Source organism: Lissotriton vulgaris, chromosome 3_1 (assembly GCF_964263255.1).
Source record: "Lissotriton vulgaris chromosome 3_1, aLisVul1.2, whole genome shotgun sequence".
NCBI classification, from domain to species: Eukaryota; Metazoa; Chordata; class Amphibia; order Caudata; family Salamandridae; genus Lissotriton; species Lissotriton vulgaris.
Genome location: NC_141689.1, coordinates 2016139072 through 2016164418, shown reverse-complemented (window position 1 = coordinate 2016164418; position 25347 = coordinate 2016139072). Strand labels below are relative to the sequence as shown.

At 47.4% G+C, this 25347-nt stretch overlaps 1 non-coding gene across 1 annotated transcript; it reads left to right on the top strand.

Annotated features, from left to right (window-relative positions):
* The first annotated feature begins 1440 nt into the window (after positions 1-1440).
* LOC147728734 (U2 spliceosomal RNA) lies at positions 1441-1622 on the top strand. Its single transcript, XR_015309736.1, has one exon. It is a non-coding gene; the product is annotated as a U2 spliceosomal RNA (small nuclear RNA).
* The last annotated feature ends 23725 nt before the right edge of the window (positions 1623-25347 follow it).

Sequence of the window (25347 nt, the reverse complement as noted above, 5' to 3'; positions counted from 1 at the left end):
CCCGTCCTGCAAGCCATCAGAGGGTCCGGGTGCTGGTTACGGGGGTCCATTAGGACCCGGGGGGGCTCTCCCCAGCCTGGCTAGGGTTCTGAAGCTGGGTCCGGGCCTAGGGCTTGAGCTCCATCCGGCAGGCCCCGGGGTGTGGGATCCCCACATCCTGCAAGCCAGCCGACAGTCTGGGATCCCATTGGGGCCCGGGAAGGCTCCCCTCGGCCTGGCTAGGGTTCGGAAGCTGTGACTGGGACCGGGGCTCGTGCTCCGTTCCAGGTTGCAGGAGCCTCCCCCGTCCTGCAAGCCAGCCCAGGGTCTGAGTGCTTCTCGACGGGGGTCCACCGGGGAGGATCTCCCCGGCCTGGCTAGGGTTCTGAAACTTGGACTGGGCCCAGGGCTTGTGCTCTGTCCGCAGGGCCCCGGAGGTGCAGGAGCCTCCCATCCGGCAAGCCGCCGGAGGGTCCAAGCGCTGGGGACGGTTTTCCAGGGGCCCGGGGAGGCTCTCCCCTGCCTGGCTAGGTTTTGGAAGCTGGGACCGGGCAGGGGGCTCATGCTCCATCTGGCGGGCCCTGGGGTGCGAGAGCCCCCTGTCCTGCAAGCCAGCTGAGGGTCCGGGCGCTGGGGAAGGGTGTCTACCAGGGCCAGGGGAGGCTCTCCCTGGCCTGGCTAGGGTTCGGAAGCTGGGACCGGGCCTGGGCCTCGTGCTCCAACCGGCGGGCCCCGGGTGTGGGAGCCCCCTGTCCTGCAAGCCAGCCAAGGGTCTGGGCGCTAGGGACGGGGGGTCCACTGGGGTCCAAGGAGGCGCTCCCCGGCCTGGCTGCTTTCAGAAGCAGGGATCGGGCCGGGAAGCAGGGGTGGCTGGCTTTATCTGCTACGCTGGCGGAGCAGAGTTTTCTGCCCACCCCTAATTAATATCTTAGTATTTGTATAGCTGGGAGTAATCCTGACTGTTATACTTAACAATTAACTTCTGACTCTGCGATTTGGTGATAAGTCCACATATTGGAAAAATACTGCGTTCTGCCATGAGTTCAGCTTAAAATAGACAGATTTTTTTCCTATTTAGATAGTGTAAATCATCATCTCAGGACAGTTCTTTGCCTAATATCCTCACCTCGCTCTTACTGACATCAATCTGAAGATTCTGTGGGCACAGTTTAACCCTCATATTCCAACAAACGTTCTCTAATATTTTTCTGACCCCATTAGCACACTTCAATTCAATTTGCTGAATTTCATTTTTACACCACAGGGAGACATTTGTTCCTCTCCCATGCTCAAGTGTTGTAAAAATCTTATTAACGAGACTGGGGCCAGTATGTTCCATGATACCATGCCGGTCTCCATTCTAATGGCATGGATCATAGAGGACCCGACTAAGGACAACAAGCTTTTTAAACATTTCCCCGCCTCGACGTACCACACACTTTTAACGCTTATATGTAGCTGATCGTTTCTCGGCCTTTTGGCTAAGATCAAGTGTAGTATCTGTTCTTATCAGTTTAATATCGGATACATCCTCAATCTGGGGACCATATATTTAATTGATTTTCTGAAGAGGGAGATGGAATAGGAGCTTGCTCCAAGCATTAACCTGGTATTGCAGTACCCCCAGGAATGGTGCACTTCCCCACCCAGTTCCTTGAGACTCTCACGGGGAGTAGTCACACTTTATAAGATTCTGATTGATTGGTTCCACGCCATATTGGAACTGTGGGGGTATTATGGCTACATAGGCAGTCAGTTTAAACCAAATGTGAGAATTGGAGCGTAGTGTAAAATACTCGTTTTAAAATAAGAAAAGCACATTATCTTGGTATCCAGGTGTACACAGCTGTATTGCCCAATATAGGGGATATTCAATACTGTAAGAGGAACCGCGGTGCAGTCTGGGAAGAGCAGCTGTGGTGCAATGTATAAAGAACCTTGTACATCAATGTGCAGTTTAGCAAGAACATTTAGATCCAGATTAGCAAGAAACCGTGCAATCAAGAGCAATTAAGCAAGAACAATCAAGATGTGGTTTGGTGAGAAGCAGGTAGATTAAGTGATTTTTTTTGAGGAGCAGATTGTGTCACATGCCCGTTTGTGTTCCTGTATTCCCCGTACTGCAGAGTAAAGTGTTTGTTTAAGAATAGTAACACACACATGTGCCATACTTTACACCTCTTTTATTAATCAAATGATTATACTTTATTTAGAAACAGACCCAGAGATAAAAAAAAGTAAACGTCCTGAGTGGTTGTTCTGTGATTTAGTGTTAATTGCTTAATCACGTTCGATGACAACAAATACTGAATCAACTCCCTTATTCTGAAAAGAAATCAAAATAGAAAAGATATATTTTTTTTTACATAGCATTGCTATCGGTATAGAATTTATAAAATATTATGTAGTATTACTACGTAAACCAACTGAGAGATTTGTGAGGGGTACACAATATACAACTCCTTTCCTGATACACGAAGCCTTCTGACGCACGCTTATGTGTCACATGTATGAAGAAGCAAGCGTAGATGAAAGACACTCTAGAATTAATATAATCTGCTCTCCTAAACGCACACGTGCATGACTGAAACATTGCCGAGAGCATACATACGGGACATTGTATTCTCTTATCATTTGGAATCCCCCTCCCGCAGCCTTTATCTGCAGCCTTGACTTGACTTTATTGTCCATGCTGTAATAAATAGAACAGCATATGTTTGGGGAAATGGGTACTGTGTTAACCTCCTCATACAATGTTGTCTGCACTACACAACGCAAACCTTGGTAAACACACCTCAAAGAGAAACAATGTCAAATATGAAATGCATTGAACCTGGATGTTTTGGGTGAATTCAGAAATCTGTGTTTTTACTGCATATTCTGGTCAGTTGAGGGGTTCCCTCTAGATCAAGTTCCACTCGTGCGCTGAGTCTGAGTGCGCCTTGCTCCAGCAAAGACAAACTGGTGCCTTGTCATGATGGGGTTTTTGGGCGCCTGTTTTATGTGCCTGCAGAGAGGTGTAAACTGAGGAACTTATTTCAAAGCCCACTGCGCCGCTGGTGTGTCACTTTTTTTCACGCACCACTTATTTTCACATACCGGCGGCGCAGAGTGCAGACCCGTATCTACAAGGCCATAAAAGCCACTTTGCATGGCTTTTCATGGCCTCGTAGATATGGAGTAAGGCAAAGCAGCACAAGTCACTGCATCACCTCAGTCTGCATCAAAGAAGCATTCAATGGGAGTTGAAGTGGGTGTTCACATGCAACATCCATGGATTTTGGTGCATTCCTAGATTTACCAGGACTTGTAAACTTGTAAATGAGTCAAAAGCCTACCCCCCAAGGAATGCGTACCAAGGAGAAATATCTTTATTTATCTAGTTTTTAGGTCTCGCCTGGTGATAGCAGCGCAAGCGCAGCTCTCGCAATGCGCGTGCCGTTTTGCAATCGTTTCTCTCAAAGGCTTACATGCACGTGTATGGATGGACAAAAATGGCTGCTCTCGCCATTTGTCCAAAGCAAACAGCATGCGCGTACAGACTGTGGATAGTCCGACGCTATCTTACAAAGCTTTCATTATCATAGCAACTAAAAGGCCGCTTTGCACATGCAGCTTATCATGGACAGTCCTATGCCATCTTGCGAGGAGGACAGTTTAGCCGGGACGACTCGAGTCAGATTTTGGGGAACCTATTAAACCAGCGAGGTCTCCACACACTTCTAGACCGCTCAGGGCCCTGGCAGTGTCTCCCTGACCCGGTAGGCCTCACACGCTCTCCTAAGACACTGCTCCTCACATGCGGCCCCTCCCTCAGGCCGCCCCCCCTCTTCGCTGCCTCCACCAACGCACGGAGCGACTCGCAGCCCTTCCAAATCACTGCCTCCTCACCTTCTCGCTTTGTGCTGGTGGGTGGTGCGCGCTTCCACTGCCGCCTGCTGGCCCGAAGCCTGGATACGCTTCCTGCTGCCCTGGTGAAGTGGGTTTGTGGGTGGCGGCGCACTTCCACTGCCGCCTGCTGCCCCAAAGCCTGGATTCGCTTCCTGCCTCCTCGGTGAGGCGTGCTGGTGGGTGGTGGCGTGCTTCCACTGCCGCCTGCTGCCCTGAAGCCTGGATCCCTTCCTACCGCCCCGGTGAGGCGTACCATCATTTTAATGGTTTTGTTTTTGTTTTATATAGCGCTTACTTAACCCGAGGGTATCAGAGCGCACAGAGCGCTTTACAGACACACAATCATTTTTTATTAGGCACTGGGAGATTTGCACAGAATCACGGGATGTTGACTTGAGCGTCCCTGCCGAGACTCAAACCTGTTTCCCGAGCTCGACCGCTCTAGCCGTTAGGCCGCATCCTCGCCCAAATGCTTGTTTCATATATTATTTATGTATTTATATATATTAGGCATTTTCTAAACCATCCTCTTTCATTTGCATAAAAGCAGTGTTTGAGCCACGCCTAAGATCGCGGAGTTTGTATCTGCATTTTCTCTACTGGGTGATTACTTTTCATCTGACACATGCCCTTTGGATGCGACATGTTGTCGGGCTGGGGATTACTTAGCTACATTTCATTGAGAGCTTGCATGCTTTGAACGTTGTTTTTTCAAAGCACCAAGGTTAATGCCTATTTTAATACAACACTGAGAGTTGCTATCATCAGCTTCAAGGCGCAGTTTTTAAAACTAACAAACTGAAGTCTCTAAAAGGGCCCAGTGTTGCCCCTGCTCTTAAAAGTCAGATGGTGATCACTTACTGATTATTTGCATATCTCCCAACTGCTGTGGTCATCACATGTTCCATTTCAATTATTTTCTGAGGGACTCTTCTCCTTCCCAACAAACTCAACAGCTTGTGCGCCTTACAGTTTTCTACCAGTTTCTAGCACTTAAATCAGACCGCCGGAAAAAAGAGGTTGGGTCCAGGCAGTTAGTTGTTTGGTCTGCTCAGATAGGCTAACGTCAACAAAAAAGTAAGGGGGGACCAGGAGCTCGTTCAGGTCCAGTGTCCGTGCTCGACAAATGACTGTTAAATCACAAGGGACACTGTTCCATGTAGGGGGTGCAATGTATCACCCACTGAAAAAGAAGGGAAAGACATAGGGTAGAAAAGAGTAGAAGAGGAGGATGAAAAAGAGAGAGGCAGAGGTTCATCCCCAGTATCGAGGATCCAACCCGAAGGGGAGGGCCAATTCTTGCCTCTTAGTTGTCCTCACACCCCCCGAAGGATGTCATGCTTCATCATTGGGCTTTTGCTCCTCATCGGGACGGCGCTGCAATGCCCGAAGGGCCCCCGAAGGGTCACTTTGACGAAGATCTTCTAAGAGAAAGGTCGTTTGGTGAGTGTGGGTGTGTTGGGCGGATCCGGTGAAAAAAAGTGGTGAGGTGCGTGCAGGGGTAGATAAAATTACCTAGGTGTATCCACAGGTGAACTCTTTAATAATGTGGTGCCCCTGGTAGGTTACAAAACAAAAAGGTTGGTGAGTTACTGTGAGGCCTGATGTGTCCGTGTAACTTAACAAAAGGTCGACATGTTTCACACATTAGTTTTCCGACTGATCAATGGCATTTCTTCAGAACCTAACTAATGTGGTTAATGTGCATGACAGAGAAGGAGGGGATTCCAGAAGTGTGATGGTAACCTGCGTGGGTGAGACGTGGCTTAGGGGAGGCCGCAGAGGTAATTTTCCTATTTTGTGGTCTTTAATCCCGATATGTAGATATGCCCTGGCGCAGAAGGTACCCTCACAAGACACAGGAGCAATCTCCCAAGGCTAGTCACTGCTGGATGCCCGCACCCTATTGGGGTTGCGTCGGGTGCCGGCTCCTAAGCACCTACCCACTCCCAGCGGCTGCCTGTTGTAACTCACCAACCTTTTGGTTTTTTAACCTACCAGGGGCACCACATTATTAAAGAGTTCACCTCCTTAAAGACAGATTTCTTGATGTCCTTGGCCGGGAAGGGGAGCAGAGAGATGGGCCGGAAGTTCTTGAGGTCTCCTGGGTCTGCCTTAGGTTGTTTGAGTAGGGCGTTGATCTTGGCGTGTTTCCTGGGAAGGTCGCGGTCTTGAGGGAGAGATTGATGACGTTGCACAGGTGAGGTGCGATGGAGCTGCTTGCTCTGTTGAAGACCTGGTGCGGGAATGGGTCTGACGGAGAGCCGGAGTGGATTGTGTGCATGGTCTTGATGATGTCATCAATGCTCATGCTGGCCCAGGTAAGCAGGGGGTCGTGGTTGATGGTGTGCGGAGGGTCTGTTGTGTTGCTGTCTGTTGGGGCTGTCTGGGTGTTGAAGCTGTTGTGGATGTCTGCTATCTTGCGGTGGAAGAAGGTGGTGAGGGAGTTGCACAGGGCTTGCGACAGCGGGATGTTGTTGGTGTTGGAGCTGGGGCTGGCGAGTTCCTTCACGATGTTGAAGAGCGCCTTGCTATTGTGTGCGTTGTTGTCGAGGCGGTCTTTGAAGGAGGTCCACTTGGCCGCCATGATGAGGTGGTGGTGGTAGCGGATGGGGTCCTTGTGTGCTGTGTGGCTTTACAGAGTTTGTTCACTGTGCCATTTCTTCTCTAGTTTCCGGCAGGTTTGCTTGGATGCTAGAAGTTCTGGGGTGAACCAGCTGGCCCTCTTGCTGGTGTCTCTGTGGGGGGGGGGGGTTCTCTCAGCGGGGTGAGGATGTTGGCGCGGTGCGCAACGTTTACAACGCGCGCGTTACCACGACCTACTATTACCACGCGGTTGTAACAACAAAAGTTGTTACAACGCATTGCGCTGTGGGGCGCTCGAGGATAGTAAATCATTTAATTTACTATCCCAACACCTTCCCTACTATCCACAGGGACTGGTGTTGGAATAGTAAATTAAATGTTTTAAATTTGCGCCCCCCCAACGCAAGTCGTTGTAACGACTTGCGTTGTTACAACCGCGTTGTAATGGTAGGTCGTTGTAATGCACGCGTTGTAACGACATATATCCGTTGGCGCAGTCCTCGATCCAGCGCTCGAGGCTGTGGGCAGCGTTGTCGGTGTTGGAGGGTTCGGTGGGTGGGCTGAGAGCGAGGTTTGCATGTAGTTGGTCTTCGGTGATTTTGCTCCAGCAGCGGCGGGGAATCTGTTGGGTGCGGTGGTGTGTGGTGGGTTTCTGGAAGGCAAAGTTGATCGATCGGTGATTGGTCCAGAGGAGTATGGTAGTGTAGCTGACAGAGACGTGCAGGCGTGAGGGGAAGACGGGGTCGAGCATGTGGCCGGCGGAGTGGGTGGGCATTGTTACAAGAGTTGCTTCAGTCCGAGGTTGGCGAGTTTATCAATCAGGGTTGTGGAGTTGTTGTCGTTGTTGTTCTCAAAGTGAAAGTTCAGGTCTCCGAGGAGGATGTAGTCAGTGGTGGTCAGGGCATGCGTGCTGTTCAAATTGGTGATGTGGTCGCTGAACTGGGGGCGGAGTCCGGAGGGGGGGTAGACGAGGGTGCCTCTGAGGGTGGAGTTAGGGTCTCTGTGTTCAGCGGTGCTGAGCGCGTCGCTGGTGCTAGTTGAGACCCTGATGCTGTTCTTGTGGACGATGGCGATTCCTCCTCCGACTCCGTTGGTGCGGTCTCTGTGGGTGATCTTGTAGCCATCTGGGATGGCTATGGCGATGTCGGGTGCGGAGATGTCGTTAAACCAGGTCTCTGTCAGGAAGGCGACGTCCAGGTATGTTGTGTCAAGCAGGTCCTAGACCTCGATGTCATGCTTGCGTGCAGAGCGGGTGTTCGGTAGTATGCATCGGAGGTGGTTAGGGTCTTTCTTGGTGGGTGGTTCATCAGCTTTGAGGCTGGTGTAGCTGCAGTTCCGGCAGGTGAAGGGGCCGTGTGTGTATTTCGGGCGGCCTTGAAGCAGGCGTGGCTCCGTCCAGAGTTGAGAGCGTGCAGTAGTACTAAACTCAAAAATATTTACTCTTCTTCATGTAATCTACATGTTAAGTTGCCTTTATGTGCTTCAGCTATATCTATTGTTTTCATTGTTCAGAAAAATTCACCAAAGAACTGTGCATGTTTAGCACTAAGGACAGGGTTCATGTTTACATGTATAGACATTTCAGAGCAAGTGACATCTAAGTTAGAATAATAATACTGTAACTTTCCAGTTCTATAAAACAAACTAGTTAATATACTACATGAAATACCATATGTCAGTGGTAAATGATGGTAAGTAACCCCTTCTACCACTGATGACGGTAATTCCACCTCCCCAACTGGCTCAGACGGAGGCTTAGGAGTACCGACGGAGAGTGCGGTGCTTCCCTCGAGCCCTGAGCCGTTGCCAGGCGGGGTGGAGCCATCTACTCCTACTATCATGTGACGAACATACTTTCTAGAAACTAAAGAATACACCTCACATATCAGGTGATCTTTTTTCATGTTGTAAGAAATATAAGTATTGAGTCACTATTATTAATTCATTTTATCACTTCACTTCACTTTTTGCAGTAGCATCTATACGTTTACCGGTCCTGATGGAAGCAATGGACTCGATAGTCCCTAGTAGTTTGCTGAAACATGTTGACCAATCTAATATCAGGGTAGATATTTGTTAAAACTACCTATGCTGCTTTTTAATGTTGGCGGAGCGAGCATAGAACCTAATAAAGTTTTCTTATTTCTGCTCACTCACCCAATTTTATATATCTTCACTCACCTTTTCCACACACCCCTTTTCACAGCACTGCAAATCAGTCACCCACCAAACGAATTGATGGGTAGTTTGTGACACTCTACCACTGTTTGGCCGCCACTTGGCTCTTGGGAGGTTATACCATCTGACCTCTCCTTGTCTGAGCCAGTGACGTACCAATTATTGTGAACAACAGGAATGCCAAATGATGAAGGGCGGTTCCGTGTGGTGACTGATGGATAACCTGTAAGTGATCACTGGTATCCAACAATTCTTCTTTTTTTTTTTTTTTTATTTTTTTATTATGGTTAGATGAGTTGACATTGTTCTGTTAGTTTAATGACCCACACATAGACTAGTTAGACCCTCTGACACTCTTTTGTTTTTCTACATGTAGCTAGGGATTGTGTCTTGGTCTTTAAAATCCCTCAGGCCCTCCTCCTACCTTTCTGTGTCCCCTGGTAATTTCATACAGACATAACAATCACTAACTTGCATTGTCTCTACATAGTGTACTAATAGGTTAGCAAATAAATTCAGGTCTGTCTCATTTTTTCTTTCTATTATGATGTAATTCTACCCCATCTGGTGCTTCTAGGTCTACTCTATCTTGTTTATGGTGCACTACCTTTCTGTGTATACTTGCGTCATTCTGTTTAGCAGCCATCAAGTAAGGTATTGCTATTGTCAGTCCTAGCCATACTATAAGCACTATCAATACACTGCATATGCATATTCTATAGCATGCCTTTATACAATTTCTTTTCGGGTTTCCAGTAACTCTAGTATCAGACATTTTTGACTAAGGAGTCTTAGCCCCTCTTTGAAAATTTTACACAGAATATAACTGTGAGTTTATTTCAAGTTGGTCTCACTTCTTTGACAGACTGATCAGCAATCAATTCTTCATCACTTTCATCACTGATTTCCAGATTCTCAAATTCATCGAGAATCGCATAAGTCCATTTAGGACCTTTGAATTTATTGTTCATCTTTTTCAGCTGTGGACTTCTCCTTCTTGACTTACTTGTAGATGGTTCAGTTTGTCTTGTTATTTCATATACTTGTTCAGGTTCTTCATCTATGGTGATATTTCAGTCTTTTTACAAAACCCGGCCAAGTATCACCTTTTCTGAGTCTTTTAGCTGGCACTGTGCTTTCTGGTTCTTCAAATGTTCTTTTATTTTCATTGAGTTGTGGCACAATTTGATTTTTGTTGTCTTCAGGTATCCTCTCTATCTGGCCTTGTCCAGGGCATTTTACCGTTGACGTTTCTGCCTGGATGAGTTCTTCTGCACTAGTCTGACCTTGTTCAAGATATTGCTTTGTTGGGCCTGGAATTTTTACTTCTTTCTGAACGCATTTTGCTAAGTCTGTCTGGTCCTGCTCTGGTCTTGCAATTTCTTGATGTCTTCTGCCCGTATGTTTTCTCTACTACCTATCTGTCCCTCCTCAGACACAGGTGTTCTGGTGGGGGTTTCGTTGGTCTGAGTATATTGCTCTTTCCTTATCTGGTCCTCCTCAAGATTACCATTAGCTTTGATTTCTGTAATCTGAGTGTGTTCTTCTATTCCTGTCTCATCCTCACTATCACTCTGACTATCTAGATATGTTTGGCTTCGTGTTCTTATCCTTATTTCAGGTATGTTGACCACTGAAATCCATTCATTCTGACTGGTGCTCGGTTGTTCTTCATCAATTACTTCAGGATCAACTTCTTGAGACCCTTCAGCTGCGCAACTTTTAGCCTCAACTTCGTCAAATTCTGTTACTCTTTTGATATGGCTGGCATGGATCGCTCTTGGGATTCCCTTGCACTTTACAGCTGTGGTGGTAACCAGTATCACTTGGCGTGTTTCTCCCCACCTTGGTGCTAGGCAAGATTCCCGGGTGTGAACTTTTATCACTACCCAATCTCCAGGGTTCAAGTCGCGTACTGGAGTTGATTGTCTAACTACAGCGTCTTCCCAACCTGGTGAGAGATAGAACGCACTTGGTCAGCCAACTCTTTGCAGTACTCCAACACTAAATCATCAGATATAGTCAACAGCTTGTGTCCTGGTACACATGCTTGCCTTATTGACCTTCCCATGAGTATTTCATGGGGATTCAAGCCTGTTTTCTTGTCTGAGATGCTTCTGAGTCCCATCAGGACAAGAGGTAAAGCATCAGGCCATTCCAATTGGGTAGATTCACGCATCTTTCCCAATCTTGCTTTGATTGTGCCATTCAGTTGTTCTACCACTCCATAAACCTCTGACAGTATGCACAGTGCAGCTTTTGTTCAATTGTGAATGCTTCACAAATCAGTCGAATTATTTCATTATTGAAATGAGACCCTCGGTCTGATTCAATTGTTACTGGGAGACCAAACCGAGGAATGAGCTCTCTTAAAAAGAGTTTGGCTACAGTTAAGCTGTCATTCCTCCGGGTTGGATATGCTTTTTCCCATTTGGAAAATAAACAGACAATGACAAGAACATATTTTAATCCTCGACAAGCAGGTAACTGAATGAAATCAAGTTGTAGTCTGATAAATGGGCCTTCTGCCTTTCCAATTTTCCCAGGGCAAACCACAGTTTTCCTACCAGGATTCATTCGATGGCAAATTAAGCATCTCTGGCAAAGACTCTCTGCTACGCTCCTGAACCTTGCATCAAACCAATCCTGTCTGAACAACTTTATCATTGCATCTCTGCCTATGTGGGTTTCCCCGTGGTACATTCGGGCCATTGGTGCAAGCATACAATCAGGTAGCACTGGTCTCCCATCTAGATAAGCCATCACACCATCCTTAGGTTTTATCTGATACCCTATCTTCTCCCATCTTCCTTATCTTTAGGTTCTGCTTCGTTTTGTAAATTTCTCACTTCCTCCCATGTATTTACTCCTCTCAACAGCATAAGTTGACAGCTGATTGCACATGTGTCCATTTTCTTGTTTACTGCCATTTTAAATCTGGCACAATGTTGGGCCACTTTGTCAGCATAACGATTACCAGCTGTCACTTTGTCATTTCCAGATTGGTGAGCAGCACACTTGACCACGGCCAATTATTTTGGCAATTGAATTGCTTCAAGTAATTCTTTTTAAAACTGTCCATTTTTAATAGGGGTTCCTGAAGAAGTCATGAACTCCCTTTGCATCCAAAGTTGGCCAAAGTCATGCATAACCCCGTAACCTTACTTGCAATCAGTGTAAATGGTTACTCTCCAATTTTTCCCAATTTTGCACGCTTTAATTAAAGCAATCAATTCGGCTACTTGTGCCGACTTGACTCCTGGTAAACAGGATGCTTCGACTATACCAGATAATGTACATACAGCATAAGCAGCACTCAGGTCTCCTTCCTCATGTCGCATACAAGATCCATCTACATATAACTCATGTTCGGGATCTATTAAATATTCTTCTTGCATGTCTGGGCATGGTTTAGTACTGAATTCAGTGAGGTCGACACAATCATGTTCGACTTCCTCCCTTACTTCTTCAAAATGGAAATTGGGTAACAACGATGCTGGGTTTAAAATAGTACACCTGACTATTGTCACGTTTTCTGAACCAAGAATAACTCTTTCATAGTTAGTCATCCGACTAGGAGTTAAGGACTGAGTACGTGTCCTGGTTAACAGAATGACAACTGCATGTGGGACATACAGTGTTACAGGGTGTCCCATGACAATAGATTCACTTTGCTCAAGACTCATGCAAGTTGCAGCTACCGATTTCAGGCATCTTGGCAGTTCTGACGCTACTGTGTCCAGTGTGGCAGGAAAATATGCCACAGGACGTCGCATTAACCCATGGGTCTGGGTTAGGACTGAAAGAGCACAATTGTCTCTTGTGTCACAAAATAGTGCAAATTCTTTTGAATAGTCAGGCATCCCTAATTCTGGAGCTTCACATAGACAGTTACGCAGTTTTAAGAAAGCAGTCATGCTTTCATCATCCCATTCAACTGGATCTTTTGCTCGTTTCTTTGTCAGCTGCAGGTTTAGCTAGCACTGCAAATCCCACAATCGACTGCCTGCAGTATCCTACCACTCCGAGAAACATTCTGATATCTTTCTCAGTTTGGGGTAATTTCACGTTTTGAATTATTTTGATTCTTTCAGATGTCACTCTTCTGACCCCTCTTTCTATCTGGTGTCCCAGATACTTGACTGAGGTTGTACAGTATTGCAATTTCTCAGGGGACACTTTATGTCCATCTTTTGCCAAATGGTTCAACAATGCAATAGAATCAGTCATTTCTGGTTCTCGATGCTATCAGCAGATCATCGATATACTGCACCAGAACAGATTGTCCGAGCAGCACCAATGATTCAAGACACTTTTTCAAAATCTAATTAAAGATGGATGGGATTTCCGTGTACTCTTGTGGAACACGATTCCAGACGTAAACATGCTCATCAAATTTAAACAAAAATAAAAACTTGCTATCTGGATGCAATGGAATGGAAAAGAAAGCATATCATAAATCAGTTACAGTGAACCATCCTGCCCTCCATGGTAGGTTTGGGATGTCCGATGTTCTCACATTAGAACGGGTAGCACCAGTGTTCAACAAAAAGGTAACATCATTGCCCTCTACTTTTCCCTCAATGTAAGTACCTGACTGATCTACCAGTAAAGATGCGCGAAGTATGCATTCCTCTTCCCCCCTCTCAGGCACCGTCAGTAGTTCTCTGTTTCGAAAAATGTTTCCTGCAAAAGAAACTGGTATTACCGTATTTTTCTTACCACTTCCCTCCCGAAATCCCGGTGTCCACACTGTATTTGGCTTGACTCACAAAATCTGGTATAGGGGCTTGAGGTAACTGATTCTGTATTACCTGTTACAGCTGTCTCATTGACACCTCATGCTGCGTCTGTGGATTTAAATTTTGATTTTGACCATTATTATTCTGTATTAATTTACATTAGTTTCACCAGTGCCCAAGTTTTCCGCACCCATGATAGGGAAACTTTTTCTCTGCCTCTTCTTTACTCATTTTTCCTCTGGGTTTGCCTCCACTACCCTCACCTTGGCATTCCCCTCTTTTCTGATTATTTGCTTGCTGACTTAATTGAAGTTCCTGTTGTTCTGCCATTTTTACTTGAGCCCACGTTACTTTTTTTTTTTTCAGAACAAAATTTATTGCAGTACTGACAAAGTACAAATGGGACACCGTCCCGCAACACATCGAAGGACCAGCGAGCAAAGTATGATACATTATATGTAGTCAGCACAAGCAGTAATTGGTTATACAGCAGCCCCCCCAACTCCCAACACCCTACCATCCCACCCGGGTCCCACCCTTACCCCCACACAGTGTCTGCATAGTCTCAAGGCACAAAGTAAGAAATCACTAAAAGTACGTGCTCCTTTTCGCCCAAGGCCCAATAGTTAAAGTTCTTCTCCAACGTCTTGGAACACAGGTGGCTCCAGCCACAGCCCCCTATAGTCCGCCCATCTTTTCCATATCTTAAAATACTTCCGGGGGCAGCCCCTGGCCTCAAATACCGGACGCTCCAGCCCCATGCAAAAGTCTAATCCCCGTCTCCACACTTCCAGCAAGGGGGCCCTGGGGTCTTTCCAGCCCGAGCTATATCTCGTTTGGCCACTGTAAGGCCCAAAACCAATAGATGACGTTTGTACATGTTGCCCCACACCTGTTCCATAACATGTAGAAGGCTGAGCTGCGGCGATCGGGGGAGGTCCCAGCCCAAAACCTCAGACAAGCAGTCCCATACACCCATCCAGAACCTCGACAGCTTCGCACACGACCACACAGTGTGGATAAAAGTACCCACTGCCCATTCGCACCTCAGGCACTCAGGGACGGCAATCAAACCAGCCCTCCACAGTCGGTCTCTGGTATAGTAGGCCCTTTGCAAGTATTTAAATTGGATAAAACGTAGACGCATCGCAATGGCCGCCCCCCTCGGGGCTTCCAGGGCCTCCCTCCAGTCCTCCTCTTCGAGAGCTCCAACATCTCCCTCCCATACAGAGCGTAGCCTATCAAGGGAGGAGGAGCAGTGCGTTACTAGGGTCTGATATATGTTAGAAATTGTTTTTTCCTCCAATTCCCCCATAAACACCTTAGCCTCTAGGGGGCTGAATTCGGGCAATGACTCTAAGCCTACCAGAGAGGGGGACAAGGCATGGCGCAGTTGCAAGTACTTAAAAAATTGGGTTCTAGGCATAGCATATTCCTCACTCAAGGCTTGGAACGACTTGAGGGTAGTGCCCTTTGTGACATATCCTAGTGTTGAGATGCCGATAGCGTCCCAGCCCCTGAACCCCTGGAGGGATGCCAGTGCTGGCAGTCACCCGTTCTGCCACAGCGGAGTCTCCCTCGTCAACTTATTCCACCACTCCATGCGGCGCCATACTCGGAAGACCACCTGGGTAACCACGGGGAGCTTCTTCAGCCCACGTTACTTTTTCTTCTAATTTCTTTCGCTTGTTATCAATTTCATTCTCACAGTATTTTGCATACTTGAGAATTTCGTCGACAGGCTTCGCTTGCCAACATAATATATGTTCTTTAATCGTTTGGGAGATTTCTGGTTTTAATCCGGACACACAACGATATATAAAATGTGTCATGTCTTTATTATCAATGTTTTCTAAACCACTGTACTGTTTAAATACCTGCAATAGGCGTTCATAATATACATGTATAGATTCATCTTTATTTGGGGTGGTTCTCTCTATTTTAGTCCATACTGTTTCTTTTGGGGGAATCTTCCCTTTCAAATAGGTTATCACTTCATTATACTTTTTCATAACCTCTTCTGACAGGGCTCCTGTCTTTGGATCTCTAGGATATTCATAATTTGGCCAATCTACTGTAATTTTACACTCGGTCCACAAATCAGCTGGAACAACAATATCAAATAAACCATCTAAATCTTTTAACAGTACCTTCGAAACTTTCACAAACCTTTCAACTTGCCAGTGCCATTCTACAGGTTTTTTTCTAAGCTTTGGGAAGTCATTAGTAAATGATAAAACATCCTGTCAAGACCATGGGATATGTACATAACCTCCTCCTGGCACTTCTCTCATTGGATACAATCTTTCAACCTTTTCTGTTTCCTTCAGTAAATACTCAGATGTAGTTTTATTTGCCTGTACTTCTTCCTTTTTCTTTGTCCATCTGGCTTTCCATTTGTCTAAATCTCCCTATTTTTGTAACAACAACAACAATTCCTTTATCTGCGATTTTCGTCCTGACACATTCATGTTTTCGAAATCTTTGTCAGAAAATTCAGCTCTATACGGTTTCTGTAATACCTTAGATTTGCCAATGTCAATTCCCATTTCAGAAGCCAAATTCCTTAACTTTTTTTTTTATTGCCATTTGCAAGACATGTCAACAGGTAATAAAACATACAGACCGTTGCACAACAACATCCATCATCCAGTTTGGTGATTTTACATTATACTCCATATATACAACCATTGTGGTGCAGCTAGTACATACAATTAGTCAACTTGGTACAATTTCAAGTATTCAATTAAATATGTCCAATAATCTCTGGGTCTTGAGTCCGCAGGTAATTCCTCCTCATAAGTTAGCAAGGTGTCTTTACAGTATGTTAGATCCGGTAGCCACTGTTTAATCTTCGGGGCCTTTCTACCACCCCAGCATAGTGATATACGTTGTTTAGCCAGGAGTAATGCAATTGCACAACATTTTCGCTTAGTGGCTTGTAAATCAGGTACCAGGCCCAGCAGGCATGTGTGCACAGTACATTCAATGGGCACGTCTACCATGGTACTCAACATCGGCGCCACCTTTACCCAATATTCCGGTAAACAGATCCACCTCTTAATTTTGTCTTCCATCGCACTGACCGCCCTACCATAACTTGTGTGGATGACTATTTCTGGGTCACGATGATACCAGACTCCTAGATATTTCACTGCTTCCGATTGCCATTCCAACAGATAATCTATGGAGTGCGGGATCGTGGTATCTGTCAATGGTATGATTAGGGATTTGGACCGCCTCTGCGGGAATTGAAGCGCTGAATAGTGGTGCCCTTGTCTTATCTTGAAGGCCAACGGCTCAAGTGCGATTGCAAATAGCAAAGGAGACAGAGGACAGCCTTGTCTTGTCCCTCTAGCAATGTGTATAGTGTCAGATATATATTTATTAACTTTAATACGTGCAGTTGGGGCAATATATAACACTTGCACCCATTGCAAAAAATAGGGGGGAATCCCATTTGGCGTAAAACCGTGTGTAGGTACGGCTATTCTATGGAATCAAATGCTTTAGCCACATCTAAAAAAAATGCAGCAGCTTTGGTATTGGGGATTAAATGATGTGATAGCGCAAAGAGTGTTCTAGTGTTATTGGCTGTAGATCATGATGGAATGAACCCTCATTGGTCCGGTACTATTAGGTTGGTCATCAGCGGTTGCAGGCATGTAGCAAGCAGTTTGGCTATAATTTTCGTATCTACGTTGAATAGGGACAGGGGCCTATAGGAATCACAGTATTCTGGATCTTTGTTTGGTTTCAAAAGGGCAATTAACATGGCTTCCCTCAGTGTTGGTGGCAGTAATTGTTTATCGTGGGCATCCGCATACATCTCCACTAGATGGGGTGCTATCTGATCCGCGAATGACTTATAGAATTATAGAATTCGCGCGTGAATCCGTCGGGGTCCGGCGCTTTTCCATTTGGTAGTGATTTAATAACTGCAGTTACTTCTTTAACAGTGACTGGTAGTGATAGGCATTCTCTCTGCGCATCTGACAGCCATGCTATTGATACGTCTGCTAAATATTCCATGATTTCCTCTGGGGTGGCAGTGGGTTGTGTGGTATATAATTCTCCAAATGCTGTCATAAATCCCCTGGGTATACACTGTGTATCATGCTTCAGAATCTCCTTGGTATCCCTGACCGGATTACTTGTGGTGCATGCCCCGCACATATTTTAGCTGCCAATTTCTACCAGGTCTACCCCCTTCCCCATAGGATCGCGCTACCTGACGTTTCGTTACATATTTTAGTTCATCGTCTGCATATGTTTGATATTCCGTTAGTACAGTCCTAATTTCCCCTAAAAGCTTTGTATCCTGTGTATGTCCATATTCTTGCCCTAATGTGCGTAGCCTATCTTCCCGTATGGAAAGTTGCCGCCGTATATCTTTAAGAATGCCAGCATTGGTACTTATGGAGACCCCTCTAATTGTTGCTTTTAAAGCCTTCCATAGTAGGCCCGGATCCTCAGTGGTTGAGCATTCAGCTCAAAATATTCAGTGATGGCTTGACTAATGGTGTCGGTGTATATTGAGTCTAATAATGCTTTTGCATTAAATCTCCTGCTGTAAGGTGGTGGTACATAATGCGGTATAGTTATTGAAAGTAATACCGGAATATGACCGGATAATGTTCTAGGTAGATACGGTACGGATATTGTCCATAGTGATATATCCTCAGTGCCCAACCAGTAATCTATACCTGACCAGCTATTGCGTGCTGCTGATGTGTGTGTGGCCTCCATACTCCTGGGGTGTCGGGCTCCCAAATATTAGTAAGTTGCATGTCAGCCATAATATCTTTCAATTTACCTAGTGCCCGTTTATGAGGTTCCACTGACATACCAGACCTATCTAGAATGTCATGCAGTGCAATATTGGAATCCCCGCCCCAAATTAGCGGGATGTCTTGTAAATCATTACGTTTGCACCATACTTTGTGATAGAAGTCAGGGTCATCTATATTCGGGCCATATGTATTTATTAAAGCAAGTTTTTGCCCTCTTATGACCCCCGTTATTATAACATAGCGCCCCTCTTCATCTGTGATCAATCAATCAATCAAAGACATTTGTAGAGCGCACTACTTACCCGGAGGGTCTCAAGGCGCTTGGGGGGTGGGGGGGGGGGGGTGCTGCTACTGCTCGAACAGTACAAAAAAGGGGGTGGTGATGAACAGAGTGTCTGAATCAAGCAGACCACTCTTACCCAGTCCAAAGATCAGGGCTTAATCCATCACCGTTATTTATCTCACTGCACCATCCCAGCTCAGAACCTGGCTATATGCAAATCAGTCTGTCCCTGGCCCAGTGCATCATGGGAACAGGGCAGACTAAACTACCAAGCCAATTCTTCACCAGAAAGGAGACAAGCTACCGGGGACCGGTTTCTGGCATTTCAGCCGCCTTCGGCCCGGCTTGCTTGAATCCTGATGGTGCAGTGAGAAAGGGACTCATGTCTGAGTATACCCTGCCACACCTATAGTGGCCAAAAACAATACAAAAAAGGGGGTGGTGATGAACAGAGTGTCTGAATCAAGCAGACCACTCTTACCCAGTCCAAAGATCAGGGCTTGATCCACCACCGTTATTTATCTTACTGCACCATCCCAGCTCAGAACTTGGCTATATGCAAATCAGTCTGTCCCTGGCCCAGTGCATCATGGGAACAGGGCAGACTAAACTACCAAGCCAATTCTTCACCAGAAAGGAGACAAGCTACCGGGGACCGGTTTCTGGCATTTCAGCCATCTTCGGCCCGGCTTGCTTGAATCCTGATGGTACAGTGAGAAAGGGACTCATGTCTGAGTATACCCTGCCACACCTGTAGTAGCCAGAAACGATACAAAAAAGGGGGTGGTGATGAACAGAGTGTCTGAATCAAGCAGACCACTCTTACCCAGTCCAAAGATCAGGGCTTGATCCATCACCGTTATTTATCTCACTGCACCATCCCAGCTCAGAACTTGGCTATATGCAAATCAATCTGTCCCTGGCCCAGTGCATCATGGGAACAGGGCAGACTAAACTACCAAGCCAATTCTTCCCCAGAAAGGAGACAAGCTACCGGGGACCGGTTTCTGGCATTTCAGCCATCTTCGGCCCGGCTTGCTTGAATCCTGATGGTGCAGTGAGAAAGGGACTCATGTCTGAGTATACCCTGCCACACCTATAGTGGCCAAAAACGATACAAAAAAGGGGGTGGTGATGAACAGAGTGTCTGAATCAAGCAGACCACTCTTACCCAGTCCAAAGATCAGGGCTTGATCCATCACCGTTATTTATCTCACCGCACCATCCCTGCTCAGAACCTGGCTATATGCAAATCAGTCTGTCCCTGGCCCAGTGCATCATGGGAACAGGGCAGACTAAACTACCAAGCCAATTCTTCACCAGAAAGGAGACAAGCTACCGGGGACCGGTTTCTGGCATTTCAGCCGTCTTCGGCCCGGCTTGCTTGAATCCTGATGGTGCAGTGAGAAAGGGACTCATGTCTGAGTATACCCTGCCACACCTATAGTGGCCAAAAACGATACAAAAAAGGGGGTGGTGATGAACAGAGTGTCTGAATCAAGCAGACCACTCTTACCCAGTCCAAAGATCAGGGCTTGATCCATCACCGTTATTTATCTCACTGCACCATCCCAGCTCAGAACCTGGCTATATGCAAATCAGTCTGTCCCTGGCCCAGTGCATCATGGGAACAGGGCAGACTAAACTACCAAGCCAATTCTTCACCAGAAAGGAGACAAGCTACCGGGGACCGGTTTCTGGCATTTCAGCTGTCTTCGGCCCGGCTTGCTTGAATCCTGATGGTGTAGTGAGAAAGGGACTCATGTCTGAGTATACCCTGCCACACCTATAGTGGCCAAAAACGATACAAAAAAGGGGGTGGTGATGAACAGAGTGTCTGAATCAAGCAGACCACTCTTACCCAGTCCAAAGATCAGGGCTTGATCCATCACCGTTATTTATCTTCCTTGCTCATTGCACCATCAGGATTCAAGCAAGCCGGGCCGAAGATGGCTGAAATGCCAGAAACCGGTCCCTGGAAGCTTGTTTCCTTCCCAGTATAAGAATTGGCTTGGTAGTTTGGTTTGCCCTGTTCCCATCATGCACTGGGACAGGAACAGACTAATTTGCATATAGCCAGGTTCTGAGCTGGGATGGTGCAGTGAGCTAAAAAACAGTGTTGGATCTAGCCCTGATCTCTTGACTGGGTGAGAGTATTCTGCTTAATTCAGAAACTCTGTCCATCAACACCCTTTGTTGTTAAATGCTACTGCTCGAACAGCCAGGTCTTGAGCTTCTTCCTGAAGGAGAGGTGGTCTTGGGTCAGGCGCAGGTCGGTCGGGAGGGAGTTCCAGGTCTTGGCGGCCAGGTAGGAGAAGGACCTTCCTCCTGTTGTCGTTCTTTGGATGCGGGGGACGGCGGCGAGGGCGTGACTGGCTGATCGGAGATGGCGTTTGGGAGCGTAGAAGTTGATGGGGTTGTTGAGGTAGCTCGGGCCTTGATCGTGTAGGGCTTTGTGTGCGTGGGTGAGGAGACGGAAGGTGATTCTTTTGTTGACGGGGAGCCAATGCGGGTCTCTCAGATGTCCGGAGATGTGGCTGTGTCGTGGGATGTCGAGGATGAGTCTGGCTGAGGTGTTCTGGATCCGCTGGAGTCTCTTCTGGAGCTTGGCGGTGGTTCCGGCATAGAGGGCATTGCCGTAGTCCAGTCGGCTGGTGACGAGGGCCTGGGTGACCGTCTTCCTGGTCTCAGTGGGGATCCACCGGAAGATCTTCCGTAGCATGCGCATGATGTTGAAGCACGACGAGGAGACGGCGTTGACTTGTCTGGTCATGGAGAGGGAGGAGTCCACGATGAAGCCCAGGTTGCGTGCGTGGTCTGTCGGTTTGGGTGCGGTGCCCAGTGCGGGGGGCCACCAGGAGTCATCCCAGGCGGAGGGCGAGGAGCCCAGGATGAGGACTTCCGTCTTGTCTGAGTTCAGTTTCAGGCGGCTGGTCGTCATCCACTCGGCTATGTCTTTCATCCCTTCGTGAAGGTCGGCTCTGGCGGCGGCGGGGTCGTTGGTCAGGGAGAGGATCAGCTGGGTGTGGTCAGCGTAGGAGATGATGTTGAGGTTGTGTTGGCGTGCGATGGCCGCGAGGGGGCTCATGTAGACGTTGAAGAGGGTGGGGCTCAGCGAGGATCCTTGAGGGACGCCGCAGATGACTTCGGTGGCCTCTGACTTGTACGGTGGTAGACGGACTCTCTGTGTTCTTCCGTCGAGGAAGCAGATGATCCATTCCAGTGCCTTCTCCTGGATTCCGACGTTGCTGAGGCGCTGCACTAGGGTGCGGTGGCAGACAGTGTCGAATGCCGCGGAGAGGTCTAGGAGGATGAGGGCCGCTGTTTCTCCGTTGTCCATCAGGGCTCGGATGTCATCGGTGGCAGCGACGAGGGCGGTCTCGGTGCTGTGGTTGGCTCAGAAGCCAGACTGTGATGGTCGAGGGATCCATTCATCTCGAGGAAGGCGGCCAGCTGTTTGTTGGCGGTCTTCTCGATGACTTTGGCTGGAAACGGGAGGAGCGAGATGGGGCGGTAATTCTTGAGTTCGGTGGGGTCCGCTGATGACGTCATCTATGCTGAAATGCAGGCCTTTCCTAATCAAAATGAGGACCCTCCCTGGAATAAGAGGAATAGGTTGAACTATGGATTGACTCCGCCCACCTGCGCGCGATATTATTGGTTGCATGAGGGGCAATTTGTATCTCCTGCAGGAGGGCAATGTCAATCCTCAGCCTGTCAAAGTACTCAAAAATTTGACGAATCTTTTCCGGATTATTTAACCCTCTAACGTTCCAAGTTAACAGATTTAAATGTTTAGGTTGTAACTTGTCAGTGGACATCATTAGCATAAATTATCTGTTACAGTTCAATGTACCATTTATAGCACGCACGCCTAGCGCGATTGACTGAAAAGAAGTAATAAGGTTACACATTGCAATATTACTCTGGATTTCAGCGATGCTTCTCAAGTGCATTGGTCTATAGAACAAAACCCAACATCGTCCCCCCACCCCCACCCACTTCAGCATCCCAACTATGCCAAAGACATATCCCTCCGAAAAGAAACATCAGAACCAAACTTTGATTGGGGAGCACCCGCTTGGGGGTCCACCAGGTGCACACATCTGCATCCAACATAGTGGATGTAGCCAGGTATACATTAGTTATGCAGACTAAACATGGCCTTAGTTTAACGGTTGGCAACAAGAGTACCAAACGTCCATACCAGATGTATATAATACACCATAACTCAATTGTTCTCACATCTCCCCCCAGAGATCGCAGTGTCTAGTTGCACGAGATTTGGAGTTGAAGCCAAGTATGGAGCTACAACACCCTTTGTTATCCACATATAGCACGCACAATACAGTGCCCTGCAGGCCACTCCTATTGTCCCTCTAATGCCTATGTATGAAACAGTTCACAATTGTTGCTCGGTGTGTGCACTAGATTAGCTTATCTACTCAGAACCACCACCACAGTTATCATAGTCAGAATCAGTGCAATGAGCGTAATACAAAGGGTTCCCCATCCTGTGTAGGTGACACTGCCATGTACAACATTAGTGACAGGCGCTAAACATAAATCTCAATATCAGGTACAGGTTCAAACTAGTGCTCTCTTGACGGCACAGAGGGTCATCAGTATCAATGGGGAGTAAAACTCCAAAATGTCTCCAAGATATTGGGCCTGTATTGCTGCTTGAGAGTGTCAATAGGTCACTTTTTAACACCATTTCACCCATCTGCCTTACCAGTCTCTGAACTCAGGGACATTGCGCTTTCTACCCCGCTGGAGGATGTTCATTCCGCATCTTGAGTCTGCCCATCGCGTTTATGTTTTCTGCGTCTGTGGTTGAGTTTCTTTAGAAAGTCCTGCGCTGCTTTTGGTGTTTGGAGTATCGTGGAGCGGCCATCATGTGTCCCTTTCAGCCGAACGGGGTAGAGCATAGCGTATTCTATTCCCAGTTCACGCAGCTTCTTCTTCGCCGGGTTGTACTATTTGCACGCAAGTTGGTCCGTTACAGTGAAGTCTGGGTAGAACTCCAGCGTGTTACCCTGATAATTTATGTCTCTTTTCTCTCGAGCCAACCTCAAAATGGCATCACGGTCTCTGTAATTAAGAATACAGTCGACGATGGGCCGTGGTGTTGTACCAGGTTTCGGTCTTGGAGCTAGGGATCTATGTGCACGTTCTACTAGCAGAACCGTCGAAAACTGCCCTGCACCAAATATGTTGCGAATCATTTTCTCCACGTATGTTTCCATCCTTCATGTGTTGGTGGATTCTGGAACACCCGCTTTATTTTTAATAACATCCAAGAGTTTCTCCATTTCCGAGCATTTTTGGGTCGTGGCATGGGATTCATCTTCCACTGCGGTGATCCTATTTTAGGCTTTGACGAGACGTTCCTGATGCTTGTCCAGTTTAGCCGCCATGTTGTCGACCCATTGTGTGATGGTGTGCAGTTTCCCTTTTATGTCTTGCACCCTCTACCCCTCTCCCCCCCCCCACTTTCCTTAGGTTACTATCATAGGCAATTCTGTCCCTTGTTCAGCTCCCATCTGCAAGCATTAGAGTAATAACAAGTGTCAACTTGTAAGGAATTTATTAAGAAGCTATGCAACTGTTGTAAATAATGTATATAAATGTTCGAATAACGGATGAGAGAATTGTATAATATGTATATAAATGTACAGGTCTATAGAAAAATGTACATAAATGTAGATGCCCCAGCACTCAGTAGGACAGGGCCGGCTTTTAGTAGAGGGATAATCACAACAAATAGATAAGTGAATGGAATCAATCAATCAATCAATCAAAGACATTTATAGAGCGCACTACCTACCCGTAGGGTCTCGAGGCGCTTTAGGGGGGGGGGGGGGGGGGTTCCGCTACTGCTCGAACAGCCAGGTCTTGAGCTTCTTCCTGAAGGAGAGGTGGTCTTGGGTCAGGCGCAGGTCGGCCGGGAGGGAGTTCCAGGTCTTGGCGGCCAGGTAGGAGAAGGACCTTCCTCCAGTAGTGGCTCTGCGGATGCGTGGGACGGCGGCGAGGGCGTGGCTGGCGGATCGGAGGTGGCGTTTGGGAGCGTAGAAGTTGATTCGTTGTTGAGGTAGCTCGGGCCTTGGTCGTGGAGAGCTTTGTGTGCGTGGGTAAGGAGGCGGAAGGTGATTCTCTTGTTGACCGGGAGCCAGTGCAGGTCTCTTAGGTGTCCGGAGATGTGGCTGTGTCATGGGATGTCGAGGATGAGTCTGGCTGAGGCGTTCTGGATGCGCTGGAGTCTCTTCTGGATCTTGGCGGTGGTTCCGGCGTAGAGTGCGTTGCCGTAGTCCAGTCGGCTGGTGACGAGGGCCTGGGTGACGGTCTTCCTGGTCTCTGTGGGGATCCACCAGAAGATCTTCCGAAGCATGCGCAGGATGTTGAAGCACGACGAGGAGACGGCGTTGACTTGCCTGGTCATGGAGAGGGAGGAGTCCAAGATGAAACCCAGGTTGCGTGCGTGGTCCGTCGGTTTGGGTGCGGTGCCTAGGGCGGGGGGCCACCAGGAGTCGTCCCAGATGGAGGGCGAGGAGCCCAGGATGAGGACCTCCGTCTTATCTGTGTTCAGCTTCAGGCGGCTCGTCGTCATCCACTCGGCTACCTCTCTCATCCCTTCGTGCAGGTTGGCTCTGGCGGCGGCGGGGTCGTTGGTCAGGGAGAGGATCAGCTGGGTGTCGTCGGCGTAGGAGATTATGTTGAGGTTGTGTTGGCGTGCGATGGCCGCGAGGGGGCTCATGTAGACGTTGAAGAGAGTCGGGCTCAGTGAGGATCCTTGAGGGACGCCGCAGATGACTTTGGTGGCCTCTGACTTGTACGGTGGTAGGCGGACTCTTTGTGTTTTTCCGTCGAGAAAGGAGACGATCCATTCCAGCGC